We start from the raw sequence: 18,184 nt of genomic DNA, 5'->3' as shown, positions 1-18,184 counted from the left end.
CAAAACCCACATCTAGTGGAGATGCTAATCATGTCTGTGGGAGTGAAAATGATCTCCAGCTTTACTTTCTCTAATAATATAACAATAATTGTGTAAGTGATACATTTTGACTTTCACTAATGCTCCCTTGAACGTTGATCTTAATAACTCCTCTATCATTTCTCCACAATGATGCTAGCAGTGTTTACTTTTTAATATTAAAGCCAAATATTACGAATGCTGGAAATCTGAAATAAAACCGGAAAATGCTGGAAATACACAGCAGGTCTGGGAGCATCTGTGGAGAGAGAAACAGAGTTAATGTTTCAGGTTCGTGTGCACTCTGTTTCCCTCTTCGCAGACGCTGCCAGATCTGCTATTTTCAGCATTTTCTGTTTTTGTTTTACTTTCCAACACATTGTTTTCAAATTATCTCCTCTCTTTTCCTGAAGGTCCCCTTGCTGCTTGCTGGAGTACAATTTCTTAAACACTGCCCAACTCCTCTGGCGCAGTGTTGTTTGTCATTAAATTGGTCGTGGTCAAGGGTTTAAGCCCCACTCAGTTCCTCATCTGGGTTGTGTCGAGTGGTGAGACGCTCAGCAGTGGGGAGACATTTCCCACCAGGGCAAGGGAAAATCGAAGGGTTACAAGTTTTAGAATGGCAAAGGCTTTTATTGATCTAGAACTCCTTCCTTATGTGTAGAAAAACAAAAAGAAAGAAATCCAGTTTGAGGGTCTTCGCCTGAGGTTTCCTTTACATCTATTTGTGAAAGCTTTTGGGTTTTTGTTTGCTGTGAAGATGCTGTGTGCAAGAGGCATATTGTTGAAGCAGAAAAAAGTGGAGTTTCACTTTCTGGTAAAACGACCTGGGAGTGTTTGATTAATTTAATTTTAAAAGCGGAAGACATTCTCATTTATAGGATGAAAGCCCTTGTCTTTTAATGATCGTGAAACCATTTGGAGGAATATAACAACAGGCCTTCGAGATTCAACGTTTGAAGGTAACTCGTGGAAAAAACAAGGCAGTTCAAATTGATCCGTCACAACCCATCGAAAAAAAACATCGGACCAAATAATCGTTAGTTTCAATAATCGCTGGCTATTAACCAAATTGTAAAAAAAGAACTGAAATAAATCAATACAGGTTCAAAAGGACATAATGTGATTCTTGTAAAATACTGCGGATGGTGGAAATCTGAAACAAAAACAGAAAATGCTGGAAAACTCAGCAGGTCCTGCAGCATCTGTGGAGAGAAAAACAGGGTTAACGTTTCGAGTCCATATGACCCTTCTTCAGCCCCTGCTGAGTTTTACCAGCATTTTCTGCTTTTGTTTCATAATGGGATTCTTACTCAGGGAAGAACAATTACCAGTCCGCCGTATAAATTCTGTTTCACGACCTTGTTTATTTACCTGGGTTTGTTGAGGGATCAGGCATTGGGTGGAGAATCCAGGTCAGGATCCACTCCTTCTTTTGCATGCAACCTTGCATAGTTGGGTGTGAGTGTCAGAGGAATGTAGGGTGGAGACTGCAGATTGGTCAGCCCTGAGTGCACTCGGAACTTTTCGTTAAAACACCCTTTTGACAAGCTCAACGTCGGACTTTTGTTGTACGCTGGTTTTGAGAAGGTAAAGTGTTTAGCACAGGAACCAGCTTAAAAGCTTCTGATGTGTTATCTGTACTGTGAGTTTGTTTTGGGACGAGGTTTGTGTTGGTGAGTTAAACTGCTTGTTCATGAAGAGTGGTAATGTTAGCACGGAAGTGTAGGTTTATGGATTAGCAGTGAGGGGAGTAACAAAGTGTGAAAATTAGTTTTTTTTTACTAACTTGCTTTAAAGGCACATTTATATATGTAAATTGTATGCTTACTATCGAAATGCGCACAGGCTGATAGTCACAATTTAAATAGGAGAATCTACACTAAAATAAAATATGATACTGTGCTTTTAGAAAGAACTGCCCTTTTCTGGAGGCATAGGGTGTCAATTCCATTCACAAGTACTATTCCAAACCGCACATCGGCTGTGTAAAGTAGGATTTTTAGCTGTGAAATTAACACCATTTATAGATATTTTACCTTTTTAAATTTCTTTTGTGTCAAAACAATAAACTAAATTAACAAAAACAAGGGAGAAATCAAGCACAGCCCCTAAGTCAGGTCAGCTGTAAACCAAGGACAAAGTTTAAAGGAAACTTACAAACATTAAACCAAAATGTGATTAAAGGGGTCAACAAAACACCCCAGTCCCCCCGGTGCCCACCGGGCACGGAAGGCCTCGATGGTGCCGGCAGACGCGGCGTGTTCCCTTTCCAGGGACATCCGGCCGCGAACGTAGCCGCGGAAGAGGGACAAACAGTCGGGCGGGACTCCCCCGTCGATCGCCCGCTGCCTGGACCTGTTGATGGCCAACTTGGCCAGGCCCAGGAGCAGGTTCACGAGGAGGTCCTCCTCCTTCCCGACCCCCTTCCGCACCGGGTGTCCGTAGATCAGGAGCGTGGGACTGAAGTGCAAACAAAATAGTAGCAAAAGATTTTTTAAATAACTAAAAAGTGAAGCTTTCATCTCTAACTTTAACACATTGGGAGACGTTGCCAGGGTATTTTAACTATGCAATTTAAGTTAGCAATTCTTACCTGTTTAAAAAGAATTTTAACTTTTGAAAGATGCATATTGAATCGGTAATGCCTTGGCTCTGCCAGGATGTTGATAGTGTGGGATTGGGTGATGGTAATGCCATTGAGTGGTCAGGGGAGATGGTTAGATTCTCTTGTTGGAGATGGTTATTGCCTGCCATCTGTGTGGTGTGAATGTAAGTTGTCACTTCACAGCCAAAAATCCCTGTCTAGGAATGTCAAGCTGCAGAAGATTTTTGAGCTACTGCAATAATGAAATTATACTTGTGTGCAGTTTTGGTCTCTTTGCCAAGGAAGGACGTACTTGCCTTGGAGGGAGTGCAATGTAGGCTTACTAAACTGATTCCTGGGGTGACAGGATTGTCCTATGAGGAGGGATTGAACAGACTAGACTTCTAGTCTCTAGAGTTTAGAATTTGAGGTGATCACACTGAAATATACAAAATTCTTAAGGAACTTGGTGGATGCTTAACAACAATAACAAAAATACCTGGAAAAACTCAGCAGGTCTGGCAGCATCTGTGGAGAGGAACACAGTTAACGTTTCGAGTCCGCATGACTCTTCAACAGAACTAAGGAAAAATAGAAAAGGGGTGAAATATAAGCTGGTTTAAGTGGGGGGTGGGACAAGAAGAGCTGGATAGAGGGCCAGTGATAGGTGGAGATAACCAAAAGATGTCACAGACAAAAGGGCAAAGAGGTGTTGAAGGTGGTGATATTATCTAAAGGAATGTGCTAATTAAGGGTAGAAAGCAGGATGAGCAAGATACAGATAGCCCTAGTGGGGGTGGGGTGGGGTGAAAGAATCAAAAAAGGCTAAAAGGTAGAGATAAAACAATGGATGGAAATACATTTTAAAATAATGGAAATAGGCGGGAAAAGAAAAATCTATATAAATTATTGGAAAAAACAAAAAGGGGGGAAAATCGGAAAGGGGGTGAGGATGGAGGAGAGAGTTCATGATCTAAAATTGTTGAACTCAATATTCAGTCCGGGAGGCTGTAAAGTGCCTAGTCGGAAGATGAGGTGCTGTTCCTCCAGTTTGCGTTGAGCTTCACTGGAACAATGCAGCAAGCCAAGGACGGACATGTGGGCATGGGAGCAGGGTGGAGTGTTGAAATGGCAAGCGACAGGGAGGTCTGGGTAATGCTTGCAGACAGACCGAAGGTGTTCTGCAAAGCGGTCACCCAGTCTGCATTTGGTCTCTCCAATGTAGAGGAAACTGCATTGGGAGCAACGAATGCAGTAGACTAAGTTGAGGGAAGTGCAAGTGAAATGCTGCTTCACTTGAAATGAGTGTTTGGGCCCTTGGACGGTGAGGAGAGGGGAAGTAAAGGGGCAGGTGTTGCATCTTCTGCGGTTGCATGGGAAGGTGCCGTGGGAGGGGGTTGAGGTGTAGGGGGCGATGGAGGAGTGGACCAGGGTGTCACGGAGGGAACGATCCCTACGGAATGCCGCCAGTGGGGGTGAAGGGAAAATGTGTTTGGTGGTGGCATCATGCTGGAGTTGGCGGAAATGGCGGAGGATGATCCTTTGAATGCGGAGGCTGGTGGAGTGATAAGTGAGGACAAGAGGGACCCTATCATGTTTCTGGGAGGGAGAAGAAGGTGTGAGGGCGGATGCGCAGGAGATGGGCCGGACACGGTTGAGGGCCCTGTCAACCACCGTGGGTGGAAAACCTTGGTTAAGGAAGAAGGAGGACTTGTCAGAGCAACTGTTTTTGAAAGTGGCATCATCAGAACAGATGCGACGGAGGCGAAGGAACTGAGAGAATGGGATGGAGTCCTTGCAGGAAGCGGGGTGTGAGGAGCTGTAGTCGAGGTAGCTGTGGGAGTCGGTAGGCTTGTAATGGATATTGGTGGACAGTCTATCACCAGAAATTGAGACAGAGAGGTCAAGGAAGGGAAGGGAAGTGTCAGAGATGGACCGTGTGAAAATGATGGAGGGGTGGAAATTGGAAGCATCATTAATAAATTTTTCCAGGTTCAGATGAGAGCATGAAGCAGCACTGAAGTAACCATCGATGTACCGGAGAAAGAGTTGTGGGATGGGGCCGGAGTAGGACTGGAACAAGGAATGTTCCACATACCCCATAAAGAGGCAGGCATAGCTGGGGCCCATGCGGATACCCATAGCCGCACCTTTTATTTGGAGGAAGTGAGAGGAGTTTAAGGAGAAATTGTTCAGTGTGAGAACAAGTTCAGCCAGACGGAGGAGAGTAGTGGTGAATGGGGATTGTTTGGGCTTCTGTTCAAGGAAGAAGCAGAGAGTCATTGGACCATCCCGGTGGGGGGATGGAGGTGTAGAGGGATTGGATGTCCATGGTGAAGAGGAGGCGGTTGGGGCCAGGGAACTGGAAATTGTTGATACGATGTAGGGTGTCAGAGGATTCACGGATGTAGGTGGGAAGGGACTGGACAAGGGGAGAGAGAATGGAGTCAAGATAGCAAGAAATGAGCATGATGCCACCACCAAACACATCTTCCCTTCACCCCCCCCCCGCCCCTCCGGCGGCATTCCGTAGGGATCATTCCCTCTGTGACACCCTGGTCCACTCCTCCATCACCCCCTACACCTCAACCCCCTCCCACGGCACCTTCCCATGCAACAGCAGAAGATGCAACACCTGCCCCTTCACTTCCCCTCTCCTCACCGTCCAAGGGCCCAAACACTCATTTCAAGTGAAGCAGCATTTCACTTGCACTTCCCTCAACTTAGTCTACTGCATTCGTTGCTCCCAATGCAGTTTCCTCTACATTGGAGAGACCAAACGCAGACTGGGTGACCGCTTTGCAGAACACCTTCGGTCTGTCTGCAAGCATTACCCAGACCTCCCTGTCACTTGCCATTTCAACGCTTCACCCTGCTCTCATGCCCACATGTCCGTCCTTGGCTTGCTGCATTGTTCCACTGAAGCTCAATGCAAACTGGAGGAACAGCACCTCATCTTCCGCCCAGGCACTTTACAGCCTTCCGGACTGAATATTGAGTTCAACAATTTTAGATCATGAACTCTCTCCTCCATCCCCACCCCCTTTCCGATTTTTCCCCCTCCTTTTTGTTTTTTCCAATAATTTATATAGATTTTTCTTTTCCCACCTATTTCCATTATTTTAAAATGTATTTCCATCCATTGTTTTATCTCTACCTTTTAGCCTTTTTCGATTCCTTCACCCCACCCCACCCCCACTAGGGCTATCTGTACCTTGCCCGTCCTGCTTTCTACCCTTAATTAGCACATTCCTTTAGATAATATCACCACCTTCAACACCTCTTTGCCCTTTTGTCTGTGACATCTTTTGGCTATCTCCACCTATCACTGGCCCTCTATCCAGCTCTACTTGTCCCACTCCCCCTTAAACCAGCTTATATTTCACCCCTTTTCTATTTTTCCTTCATTCTGTTGAAGAGTCATGCGGACTCGAAACGTTAACTGTGTTCCTCTCCACAGATGCTGCCAGACCTGCTGAGTTTTTCCAGGTATTTTTGTTTTTGTTTTGGATTTCCAGCATCCGCAGTTTTTTGCTTTTATCTTGGTGGATGCTTCCCCTGGCTGGGTGTCCAGAACTGGAGATCACACTCTGGGTAAGGGGTCAGCCATTTAGAACTGAGATGAGGAGAAATGTCTTCATTCAAAGGGTTTTTGAAATTCTGCCCTGAGAGTTGTAGGTGCTTTGTTGCTGAGTATATTCAAGTCTGAGGTTGATAGATTTTTGGATACTAAGGAAATTGAGAGATGTGGGTTTGGTGCCGGAAATTGGAACTGAAGTAAAAGATCACGAGGCAGAGCAGGCTTGAAGGGCTGATCGATCTACTTCTCCTCCTAATTTATGTTCCTATGTTGCATGGTTTTTTTTATTTTTATCCTAGTTTGTATCTGTTAGCAAACTTTTTTGACAGTTGTGCACTTTAAATAAAAATACTAAGTAAGGAATTTTCATGTATATGAATATGGAAAAGACAGCTTTTTCCCCCTTTAAATGTACCAGATACAATATGGGAGAGGAAAAGAAATTTTGAAATATTTGGAAGACCTTAATGTAATTGGAGTAGTGTGGAGATGTTTGCTCTTTGGGAGATTCTGCTGCTAATTCCATGCTACTAATAGTCATGCTCTAGCTAATTTCTTTTGAACGTACGCTGAAATATTTTAGTTTTGTAGGTGGAAAAATAATCTTGTCTCAGCATTTATTTGGTTTATTTGTAATTTTTAATTCCACACTTGGTGCTTGTAGATTTTTTAAAGTCTTTGATAGTTTAGGAATTAAAACAATTTTTGGGGTAGCACTTTTTAAAATTTTCATTAATTAACTTTTTCATATGTGAATCATATTCTGTTGTTCACTAACCCTTTATAGGTTAGTTCCAGGACTTCAGCAGATGGAATGACGGGAGAAGCATAATGGCCTGTACCAGCACAAATTGTGGCAAACGCAAGTGTGTGGCAAAAGCTCGCATTTGAGTAATCCTGGAGATTGTATACACGTTTTATAGTGCAATGGTCATGCTGGGATACGTATTACATGGGCTTTACTACATTGATTCCAGTAATGTAAAGTTGGCTGTCCTCCCTGGTGGACTTTACTTGGTAATTTTTTCTTTTTGAAAATTAAACCTAGGTGAAAAGAGTAAAAAAGATCAAATTGTAACTTGGGTGTTAAGTTTGGGTTTTAAAAATCTATAGATTGTGAAATAGTGTGTTTTAAATTAAGACATTGTTATACACAGAAACTGCTAATGGGTTTCTGTCTGGCTTTACAATCACCTGGATGGGATGACTAACTGAGAACCAATGTCTTTACAGTACAGTGACTTGAGTCATACATACTACAGTGAAAACGAAATTTGCAACTGTTGAGTTATGCAAAGCTAATTGAACCTTAACTAAGATTGCCAAATCCCAGTTCCTGTAGAAACGAACCATCCAGATTTGGAACTTGGTGCAGAGGCTCTCAGGCTGCAAACTTTTTGTTAGGATCAATTAAGGAAGGTATTAACAAGTTTAAATGTGAATCCTTAAGGAATATTTGGATTAAATCATAGACATTTGTTTTAATACTATCTGTCCAAAGGATGTTATGGATTTAATGACTTCAGTTAACCTCCTAATTTTCAAACTTGCATAATTGATATTCCACCCACCCTGTGCCAACCACTTCAATTCATATTTTACATGTATGGCAAAGCGTACTCAAACATATCGGAGCAAGGAACACAAGATTTTTCAGTACTGGAATTAAGGCCTTGCCAAGCTAGAATATGTAAATACAAAACTTGTGTTGCCAGGAGTTCAACTACTTTTAATTTTGTGATGGTGTACCTTGAAATCTACTAAATTAGGATCATGGCATGATTGGTGCTGATATTATGCAGCAAAAGTGGAGATGTTCCATTATTCAACTGACTCATTCACCTCAAGCACAACAAATGTTCAGAGAATTCACATAGTCATTGCGTTTCAGTGGGTTGGGCTGGCCTTGCTAGTTTCTCCTCTATTGAAAATCATATGATGTTTGTACATGCTAAGAATATAATAAACTGTTTAAAATATTTTAGTCGGTGGAGTTTCAGCAATTGAATATTGTTGCATATCTCGGAACTTTTTTGTATATCAAAAGATAAATGGAATTGTTCTCAGTAATGTCTGCATGGCAGGCAATGATGAATTAGGAAGAAAATAAATGATTGTGGTTTCCTTCCTGCAATTTTCTCCATTATTGTACAGAAATATTTGAGCTTCTGTCTGTCATGTTCAGACATTATGCCATCATGTCCTTTTAAAGATGCACTGTCATCAAATACGCATTCTTGTAGCGAAGTCCAATAAATAGCTACATCTTAGGCAACAAGCTGCAAACTCTGTTCTCATAGTAGCTGTGAAACATTTCATGTGACTTTCCACTGGAACATCATTTGAAGTTGAATTAATGGAGGGGAGAAAACATTGGACTCCTATGTACTAATTGAAGTTAAAACCATGAATATAGGAAAGGAAGCAAAGGTACATGCTAGTAAAGCATTAGTTAAGGACTGGAGATGGAAAATGCTTATGTGAGATAGGGTTATGAAAGCAAAATCTGAATCATTCTAAGCAGTTGCATGCTGTGATGGGGAGACCATTAGTTTCTATGAAAGGATAATCTAGATGGGCTAAATGACCTCCATTATCTAAATGCACCTTGGCAATTGCACTATCCCATTGTAACGAACACATCTCCAGCAAAGGCTTTCCCTCCCACTTGGGCACAAACTCCTCCATTTTTCAAAGGAGATACTATTTCCCTTCTCTTCCTGATCTAAGTATAGTTCATCCTTTTGGTAACAACATCTGCAGGTCAAGGGCATTTTCTAATGTATGTTGAAGACACTTCACTTCCCTTGACCCACACTTTTTTTTAATCAAACTGTTTGTTTGTACTTTGTGACAAAATTTCCCTCGGCTGAACATTGAAGACTGAGCAGTAGTTTTTGGTCCTCTAAGTTGTCTTGTCATTGACTCCATCCCTTTTTCTGGTCAGTAGCTCAAACTAAATCAGACTATGCAAGATCTTGGAGCCCTTTTCAATGTGGTTACAAAGCACATATTTATTGGCTGCTTTCACTACTGCAGTATTGCCTGCCTCTGCCCACTACTTCCATCCCCACTTTTGCCCAGACCCTCATTCATAAAAGTTAATCTCAAAACTCAGTCATCCATATCCTGACCTGGACTATTTCATTTACCCATTACATTTTTTGTTCCTGATTTATCTACTATGGCTCCCTTTTTAATTCCTCTATCTCAACCCCCTCCCAAGCTTGAATTTGAAATTCTATTCTCCTCAAATCCTCCTTCTGCAATTTCCTCCAACCTTGCATTTTGTCCCACACCTTTTGGTGTTTCAACTCTAGTGTTGTATGTGTGTGTGTGTGTGTGTGTGTGTGTGGCCCCCCCCGCCCAATACTGTGTCTTGCCTTTACTGGCAAAGCGTTACTGTAGGCCATGTTACCTTAACTGTAGTCTCTGGAACTCCCTCGACAATCCTTTGTACTTGTGTTTCCACCTTCAAAAACGTCCTTAAAATTTTTGGTTCACTTTTCCTAACTTTAAGCTTGATATATGTTCTTTATCATCTTTTTAAAGGCAGCGTAATTTGAATCATAATTCTACTTGTAGTCTTTGGCAATATATTGACATTTTATAACTTGGTCATGCTCTGTTTTTCTTCTACATTAATGCACACAAACAATGCAAGTTGCTTGTCTTCTACCCCGCACTTAGAGTTGCGAGGCAGCTGTTGGATAATGTTGGCATCCTTCATATTAGTTTCCTTTGGAAAGGAGGGAAGAAAACTATACTAGAAGTTTCTGTTTGTTACTGTTGAAACACTGAATAACTTGTTTCACTTTCCTAGTTGAGGATAGTAACATGGTGCAGGAGAAAATATGTTAAAAAGTTAGTTATACCAGTATTAAATTCTAACTGTAACAAGTTTACAGATGTTGATGGTTAAGACTTTAATGTAAATTAGCACATATTTTCATGTAATACTATCTTATTCCTGAAAGACAGTTAATGAATAAATAGTTGAGGAAAAGCAGGAAATCTGCCTTCCTTTTAAAATCTTATTGGTTATAAAAGCTTTCCTGTCTTGATTGACTATTCTATTTTTGTATAACTGTACTAAAGTTCTTTTGCGTACTTGTTAGTGCCAATCGTTTCCAATTTTGGTTAATGTATATTGGGTTAGATCTTGAACACATTGAAGCTAAGAACATTTCCAATGCATTTCTGAAATATGCATTGTTTTGAGGTATTCTGGTGAAAGATGGGAATGATTTTTGTAAGATGATCTTCAGAGCCTAATCTCCAGTGCAGGTCACATGAGAAATAAGCAAGTCGGTTGTAATCGATTCTTATACAGGGACACTGGAATGTGCCAATCTTCCAAAATAAAGCAAAAACCTCCCAAGAGGAGGGAGAATTAATCGGCGGCTTTCGGGGGTGGAGAGGAAAGAATGTCTGTCTCTATGGACTTTTATGGAGAGGTTCACAAGTTGAGGTTCGGACTACATGGCTTGAATTTTCCTTCATGGAGAAGGAAAGCAAGAGTGCATGGTGCACAATGTTTACTGGATTTGAGTAAAGCACTGTACCTTATTTCTGTCAGGGATGTAAACTAATGGCTTGATGTGATTAGAACTTTTTGTAACTGTGGCAATGTAGAAATAACTATTATAATATTTATTCTCATTTTTATTTACTGACTATAATATCAGTCGACTGAGGATTAGTGGGTAATAGTCTACATGATCCAGAAAAGTCTTGAGGGGTCTTTATTCCTGTCTGCTGATTTTAGTGAATTGTAATCAGATTTGAGGAAGAAATGTCCTGGGTAAACAGAGCAATCAACCAGGCTGCTCCTTCTAAGAACTATCCAAACGCTCAAGAAAATGGCAAATGGCAATGTCATTTGAGGACAGGATTGGGATCAGTGTGTTTCCCCTCACAATTTTAAAAGAAAAGCAACATGTTCCTGCATGAAGGTTGGCCACGTGACTCGAGATTCCAGAAGTTTGCTGGTGGGATAATGTGGAAGTGAAAAGCATTTTTAAGTTCTTGAGAAAGGAACTGCTTTACATGCTGGCTACCAGTGGCCATGCTTTCCTAGAATGCATTCAAAAATGGTACTAACATGTTGGCTGCGATTTCCTTTAATATATATAGCTTTAGTGTATGAAAACAGATGGTTGACTGGCCTGATTTTGATACTGGTGCAGAGGTTCTGTTGTACCTTGCATGAATCTGAAAGGTCATCTTGGCATGTTCAAAGGAAATATCCCAGCTGCATTTTTAATATGCTTTTTTAAATGTGTCACAGTAAACAATAAGGATATTATCAAACTGGAAGGTTGTTTATTTGCATACATTTTTTTTTTCATTGTAAAAGGAAGCATTTTGAAACATTCTACTTTTTTTTGCACAAAGCTTTAGATGGGGAAAGAAATGTTAAATGGCAGAGGTTGTTGCCCTTTAATTTGCAAGATGTTTATAGTGTGACATATGACAATTTGTTAATAAGGTGCTAGCTTTCCATGCGTAAAATATGCTGTCAAATAGGCCTTTTTAATTTAAATTTCAGTAAAATAATTTGGTGGCTTTATGTAAATTTAGTAATCATAAGGATATTGGGAGTGTACATTGGGAGTGTACAATGTATGCAAATACATGTTTTTGATCAACTTTAGCAACCTTGTCTGGTACTTCTTTCTAAATTGCCTTTAATGTTGTAGTGTGATATTCAGCATTTTTTACCTTTTTCCTCTTCATGACACTAAATGCCTTTATCTTTTATTAATAATGGCGAGGGAGAGCATATTTTGGAGATGGGAATAGCTAACATTCAGAAAATTGGCTGGAATTCCCACATCTTCATTCACAGTTGTCCTTTCAACCACCCCTCCCCCGACCCCCAGCATGAAGACTGGGCCAGGTTAGCTCCAATCCTTCTGCTGTGCTGTGCCATACCAGCCACTAGGGGTTGCACATGAGTAACCAGGATGAAAATAAAAATAAAAACAGAATTACCTGGAAAAACTCAGCAAGTCTGGCAGCATCGGCGGAGAAGAAATCAGTCAACGTTTCGAGCCCTCATGGCCCTTCAGCAGAACTGAAGCATAGTTTCAACAAGGGAGAAATATAAATTGGTTTAAGGTGGGTGGGGGGGAAGAGACACATTGAGGGTGTGGTGTGAGCAGATAATCAAAAGATGTCAGAGACAAAAGGGTCAAAGAGGTGTTTGACCCTTTTGTCTCTGACATCTTTTGATTATCTGCTCACACCACACCCTCAATGTGTCTCTTCCCCCCCACCCACCTTAAACCAATTTATATTTCTCCCTTGTTGAAACTATGCTTCAGTTCTGCTGAAGGGCCATGAGGGCTCGAAACGTTGACTGATTTCTTCTCCGCCGATGCTGCCAGACTTGCTGAGTTTTTCCAGGTAATTCTGTTTTTATTTTGTTTTGGATTTCCAGCATCCGCAGTAGCTTTTAGCTTTTTGAAAATAAAAGTACCTGGAGAAACTCAGCAGGTCTGGCAGCATCTGCAGAGAGGAACACAGGTAACGTTTCGAGTCTGTATGACTTCAACAGTTCTGTTGAAGAGTCATACGGACTCGAAACGCCAACTGTGCTCCTCTCTGCAGATGCTGCCAGAACTGCTGAGTTTTTCCAGGTATTTTTATTTTTGTTTTGGATTTCCAGCATCCGCAGTTTTTTGCTTTTATCTTAGTAACCTGCCTTTTTTCGTGTGTATACATATAATCCCTTCTTTCCCAATAAGGGAGTTCCTGAATTACACTCCACTTAAAGGCCACAAAAGTGGTGTTAGAGAACAGCCCTGTGTTCTCCACATTTCATGGTTCTGTTTTATATTTCACACAGTGCAGAAAAGGCCTCTCGGCCCATTGAGTCTGCACTGACACGTGAGAAACACCTGACCTACCTACCTAATCGCATTTACCAGCGCTTGGCCCATAGCCTTGAATGTTATGATGTGCCAAGTGCTCATCCAGGTACTTTTTAAAGGATGTGAGGCAACCCGCCTCCACCACCCTCCCAGGCAGTGCATTCCAGACCGTCACCACCCTCTGGGTAAAATTTTTCCTCACATCGCACACACACACCCCCGCCCCCAAAACCTCCTGCCCCTCACCTTGAACTTGTGTCCCCTCGTGACTGACCCTTCAACTTAGGGGGAACAGCTGCTCCCTATCCACCCTGTCCATGCCCCTCATAATCTTGTACACCTCGATCAGGTCGCCCCTCAGCCTTCTCTGCTCCAGCGAAAACAACCCAAGTCTATCCAACCTCTCTTCATAACTTAAATGTTTCATCCCAACATCCTGGTGAATCCCCTTTGCACCCCCTCCAGTGCAATCACATCCTTCCTAATAATGTGGCGACCAGAACTGCACACAGTACTCCCAGCTGTGGCCTCACCTAGGTTCTATACAACTCCAACATGACCTCCCTACTTTTGTAATCTATGCCTCGATTGATAAAGGTAAGTGTCCCATATGCCTTTTTCACCACCCCACTAACATGCCCCTCCGCCTTCAGAGATCTATGGACACACACGCCAAGATCCCTTTGTTCCTCAGAACTTCCTAGTGCCATGCCGTTCATTGAATACTTGTCAAATTACTCCTTCCAAAGTGTATCACCTCACACTTTTCAGCGTTAAATTCCATCTACCACTCATCTGCCCATTTGACCATCCCATCTATATCTTCCTGTAGCCCAAGACACTCAACCTCACTGTTAACTACCTGGCCAATCTTTGTGTCATCCGCAAACTTACTAATCCTACCCCCCACATAGTCATCTATGTGTTTATATAAATGACAAATAATAGGGGACCCAGCACAGATCCGTGTGGTACGCCACTGGACACTGGCTTCCAGTCACTAAAGCATGCTTCTGTCATCACCCTCTGTCTCCTACAACTAAGCCAATTTTGAATCCACCTTATCAAATTACCCTGTATCCCATGTGCATTTGCCTTCTTTATAAGTCTCCCATGTGGGACCTTGTCAAAGGCTTTGCTGAAATTCATAAACTACATCAACTGCACTACCCTCATCTATACACCTGGTCACCTCCTCAAAAAATTCAATCAAATCTATTAGGCATGACCTCCCTCTGACAAAGCCATGCTGACTATCCCTGATCAAACCTTGCCTCTCCGAGTGGAGATAGATTCTCTCCTTCAGAATTTTCTCCAATAGTTTCCCTACCACTGACGAGAGACTCACTGGCCTGTAGTTCCCTGGTTTATCTCTACAACCCTTCTTAAATAGCTGAACCACATTAGCTGTTCTCCAGTCCTCTGGCACCTCCCCTGTGGCCAGAGAGGAATTAAAAATTTGGGTCAGAGCCCCTGCAATCTCCTCCCTTGCCTCCCTCAGCAGTCTGGGATACAAATCATCCGGACCTGGAGATTTGTCCACTTTTAAGCCTGCCAGCACCTCCAATACCTTGTCACTCCCTATATTAATTTGCTCAAGAACCTCGCAGTCTCTCTCCCCGAGTTCCATACCTTCATCCTCGTTCTCTTGGGTGATGACGGATGTGAAGTATTCGTTCAACGCTCTACCGATGTCCCCTGGCTACACCCATAGATTTCCCCCTTGTTCCCTAATGGGCCCTACTCTTTCCCTGGTTATCCTCTTCCCACTGATATACTTATAGAATATCTTGGGATTTTCCCTACTTTTACCAGCTAGAGCTTTCTCATATCCCCTCCTTGCTCTCCGAATTGCTTTCTTAAGTTCCACCTTGCACTTTCTGTACCCCACTAATGCCTCTGGTGATTTGCTCCCCTTGTACCTGCTAGAAACCTCTCTTTCCCTTCTCATCGTATCCTGAATATCTCTGGTCATCCATGGTTCTCTGGGCTTGTTACTCCTTCCTGTCACCCTAGAGGGTACATGTTGAGCCTGTACCCTCCCTTTTTGAACGCCCGCCCCACTGCTCTTCTGTAGATTTTACCACAAGTAGTTGTTCCCAGTCTACCTTGGCCAGATCCTGCCTTATTTTACTAAAATCTGCTCTTCCCCTAATCAAAAACATTGGATGTTGGTGACAATGGCAAGGCTATATATCTCATTTCTGAAGAGGTGGTGATAGGCTTTCTCCTTGAGTTGTAGCCATCTTTAAGCAAATGGTACTTCTGCGGAAGTGTTGGGTGTGAACTTTCACATGTTTATCAAGTGATGATGAATAAATTATGTGTAACCTGGAGGGAAATTTTGGAGAGAAGTGTTCCCCTGGCATTGCAGCTCTTGTCTGTTATTGCAATAGAGATTGTAGGATAGAAGAGACTGCTGAACTAACTGAGTTGCTGGAGTGTGTCCAATAGATCCTAAATACTACAACTCTCCAATGTGCTTGTGATGTAGGTGGTTTTTATTGAGTCCAGTAGCAGGAACACCAATTAAGTGAATCACTCAATCCTGCATGGCATTGGGCTTGTGTTGCTTTTGCTGCTTCTATCCAGGTCAATGACAAGTATTCCATTGCCTGAGCCTTAAATGGTGTACTTCTGAGGTCAGGAGGTGAATCTTCTCATCATAGATTGCCACAAGAGCATGGCAGAGAATGGGCAAAGGCATTGATTATGGCTATTCCAGTTGAACATCTGATGGCCGTTCCTTCAGCCATATAGGTTCTATCTACCTCCTCTGACTTGCTCTTCTTTTAAGATCTAATTCCTTCACCCCTTGTAAATATATCCTTTTTGGCTCATCATCTATTTTTGATTATGCCTCTGAAGTGCCTTTAAATGTTTTTCTACATTGCAGGTGTAATACAAATGCAAGTTTTTGCCTGAGTAAGCTGCTGGACAGAGAATAGAGCTTTTGGCAAAGGAACAAAGTTTATGGTAGGAATTCATAATAGTTTTGATCTTCTAACATTTAGCTGGAAGAGACTGTTTAACCCTTGCATGACTTGATAGCACTGAGTTGGTCATTGGGTCAAAAAAGAAGTTGGAGAAGTAAAGTTAACATCAGTATTCCATGTGGATGCTGATGACGTCATTGAGATGATGAAGTTGGTGGGAATCCATTTTTGGCAATATTAAGATAAGGCAGGCTTAGAACCATATACCATAGAGCTGGGCCATTGAGGGGGAGTATGTAACAACTGTGTCCAATGAAGTTGAGGAAGACATGGGTGTAACTTGTGACTGTCCCAATGCTGGGATCAGGTATATTACAGGCTGGAGGAATTCAGAGTTCAAAGTAAGATGAAGCCCTGGTATGTTTGGGGGTGGTATGTTTAGAAATGGATTGGTAGTTATATAGTACAGATGAATCAAGGATGAGCTTTTTTGTATAGAACCAGTTTGAAAGGGGGTGGGACAATGCCTAAGGAAAAGGAGATTTTAATGTTGGTTAGAATGGGGTCAAGGAAGGAAAACTCACTAATTAGAGTCAAGATAGAAGGAGCTATGTTTCCTGGAAGAAGTGAGTATGGTAAGATTGAAGTGGGGGGTGAATAAGTGGATCAGGATTGGAATGGGAGGAAAACTTGAGGGGAGACCAGGAGAACATGGAGGAAAAGTAATAGCAAGGGGGAAAAAGTGGTAGAAACATCTGCACAAATGATTCCCATCCAAGAAACAAAGAAATCATGGGCTTTTTGTAGATTGTATTATAAAGATGTGTTTGGTGGAAGCGGATAGCAGATTGGAGGAAGCATTTCGTCATGGAAGGAGGAGCCAAGGATTGCCCATGCACTGCAGGATGAATCCCTGGAGTAGCAGGAGGTTGGCTGTAAGAATGGGCAAAACGATACTTGACATGGTGAAGCCAAATCTCTTGTGGAATTGTGCTTTAATGGCAGGGGTGGAGGAAAGTTTTCTTCAGGGAATGAGGGCATTGAAGGCATAAGTGAGAACTGAGTTAACCAGATTAAAGGCAGCAGAGATATCAAGGTGAGTAGTTTCTCTCTCTCTCTCTCTCTCTCTCTCTCTCTCTCTCTCTCTCTCTCTCTCTCTCCCCCCCCCCCCCCCCCCCCCCACCCAACATTGGACATAAGTATTGTGCACACAGAACATATCATGTGGAAAAGGAGATGCAGAAGTGTTAAGAAAAGCCTTTCACTGTCAAAGCTGGCGTGTAGAGGCTGAGGTGGGTTTAGGTAGAAATTTAACTTGGAGTAGAATTGATAAGAAATAGGAAAGTAGAGAAATTTGTCATAAATGTGTGAATACATGATTCCAGTTCACACGTGATTCTATCTTCCTGACCAGATGGCACAAGAGAAAATTGGAGTATTCCATGAGTTGGAGCATCTTCACTAGCTACACAAGCGACTCTCATTTGTGTCCCATTTTCATGACTCCCCAAAGAAGTTCACAGCTGATGACATATGGACATGGAGTAGGCCACTCAGCCCCTGCTCCACTATTCAATAGGATCATGGCTGATCTGATTGTAACCTCGACTCCACGTACTCGCCTACCATGGATAACCTTTCACCCCTATGCTTATCAAGAATCTATTTAGCTCTGCCTTAAAAATATTCAAAGATTCTCTTCCTCAAAAGGCAGTGGAAACAGAGTTCCGAAGACACACAACTCTCTGAGAAAAAAATTCTCTTCTTCCTATCTTAAAGAGCAACCCCTTATTTTTAAACAGTGACCCCTAGTTTTAGATTCTCCCACAAGAGGAAACATCCTCTCCATATCCACCCTGTCAAGACCCCTCAGGATCTTGTATGTTTCAATCAAGTCGCCTCTTACTCTTCAAAACTCCAATGGATACAAACCTAGCCTGTCCAACCTTTCCTCATAAGACAACCTGCCCATTCCTGGCATTAGTGTAGTAAACCTTCTCTGAACTGCTTCTAATGCCTTTACATCCTTAAATAAGGAGACCAATGCTATGCACAGTACTCCAGATGTGGTCTCACTAGTGCCCTGTACAACAGAAGCATAGCCTCCCTACTTTTGTGTTCCATTCCCCTCGCAATAAACAATAACATTCTATTAGCTTCCTAATTATTTGCTGTACCTGCGCAC

At 42.2% G+C, this 18,184-nt stretch overlaps 1 protein-coding gene across 3 annotated transcripts in view; it reads left to right on the top strand.

Moving 5' to 3' along the window:
• The first annotated feature begins 1,483 nt into the window (after nt 1-1,483).
• The window catches only part of sytl2a (synaptotagmin-like 2a), a 160,025-nt gene continuing 143,324 nt past the window's right edge, over nt 1,484-18,184 (top strand). For all 3 annotated transcript variants that reach the window (XM_078545715.1, XM_078545714.1, XM_078545716.1), the window contains exon 1: nt 1,484-1,608. The gene's annotated coding sequence lies outside the window, so the exon portion shown is untranslated. The remainder of the gene's footprint in view (nt 1,609-18,184) is intronic.

This window comes from Cetorhinus maximus, chromosome 7, assembly GCF_964194155.1.
Source record: "Cetorhinus maximus chromosome 7, sCetMax3.hap1.1, whole genome shotgun sequence".
Taxonomy (NCBI): domain Eukaryota; kingdom Metazoa; phylum Chordata; class Chondrichthyes; order Lamniformes; family Cetorhinidae; genus Cetorhinus; species Cetorhinus maximus.
Note: the sequence above shows the minus strand (reverse complement) of the source record. Positions and strands in the feature narration are given on the sequence as shown.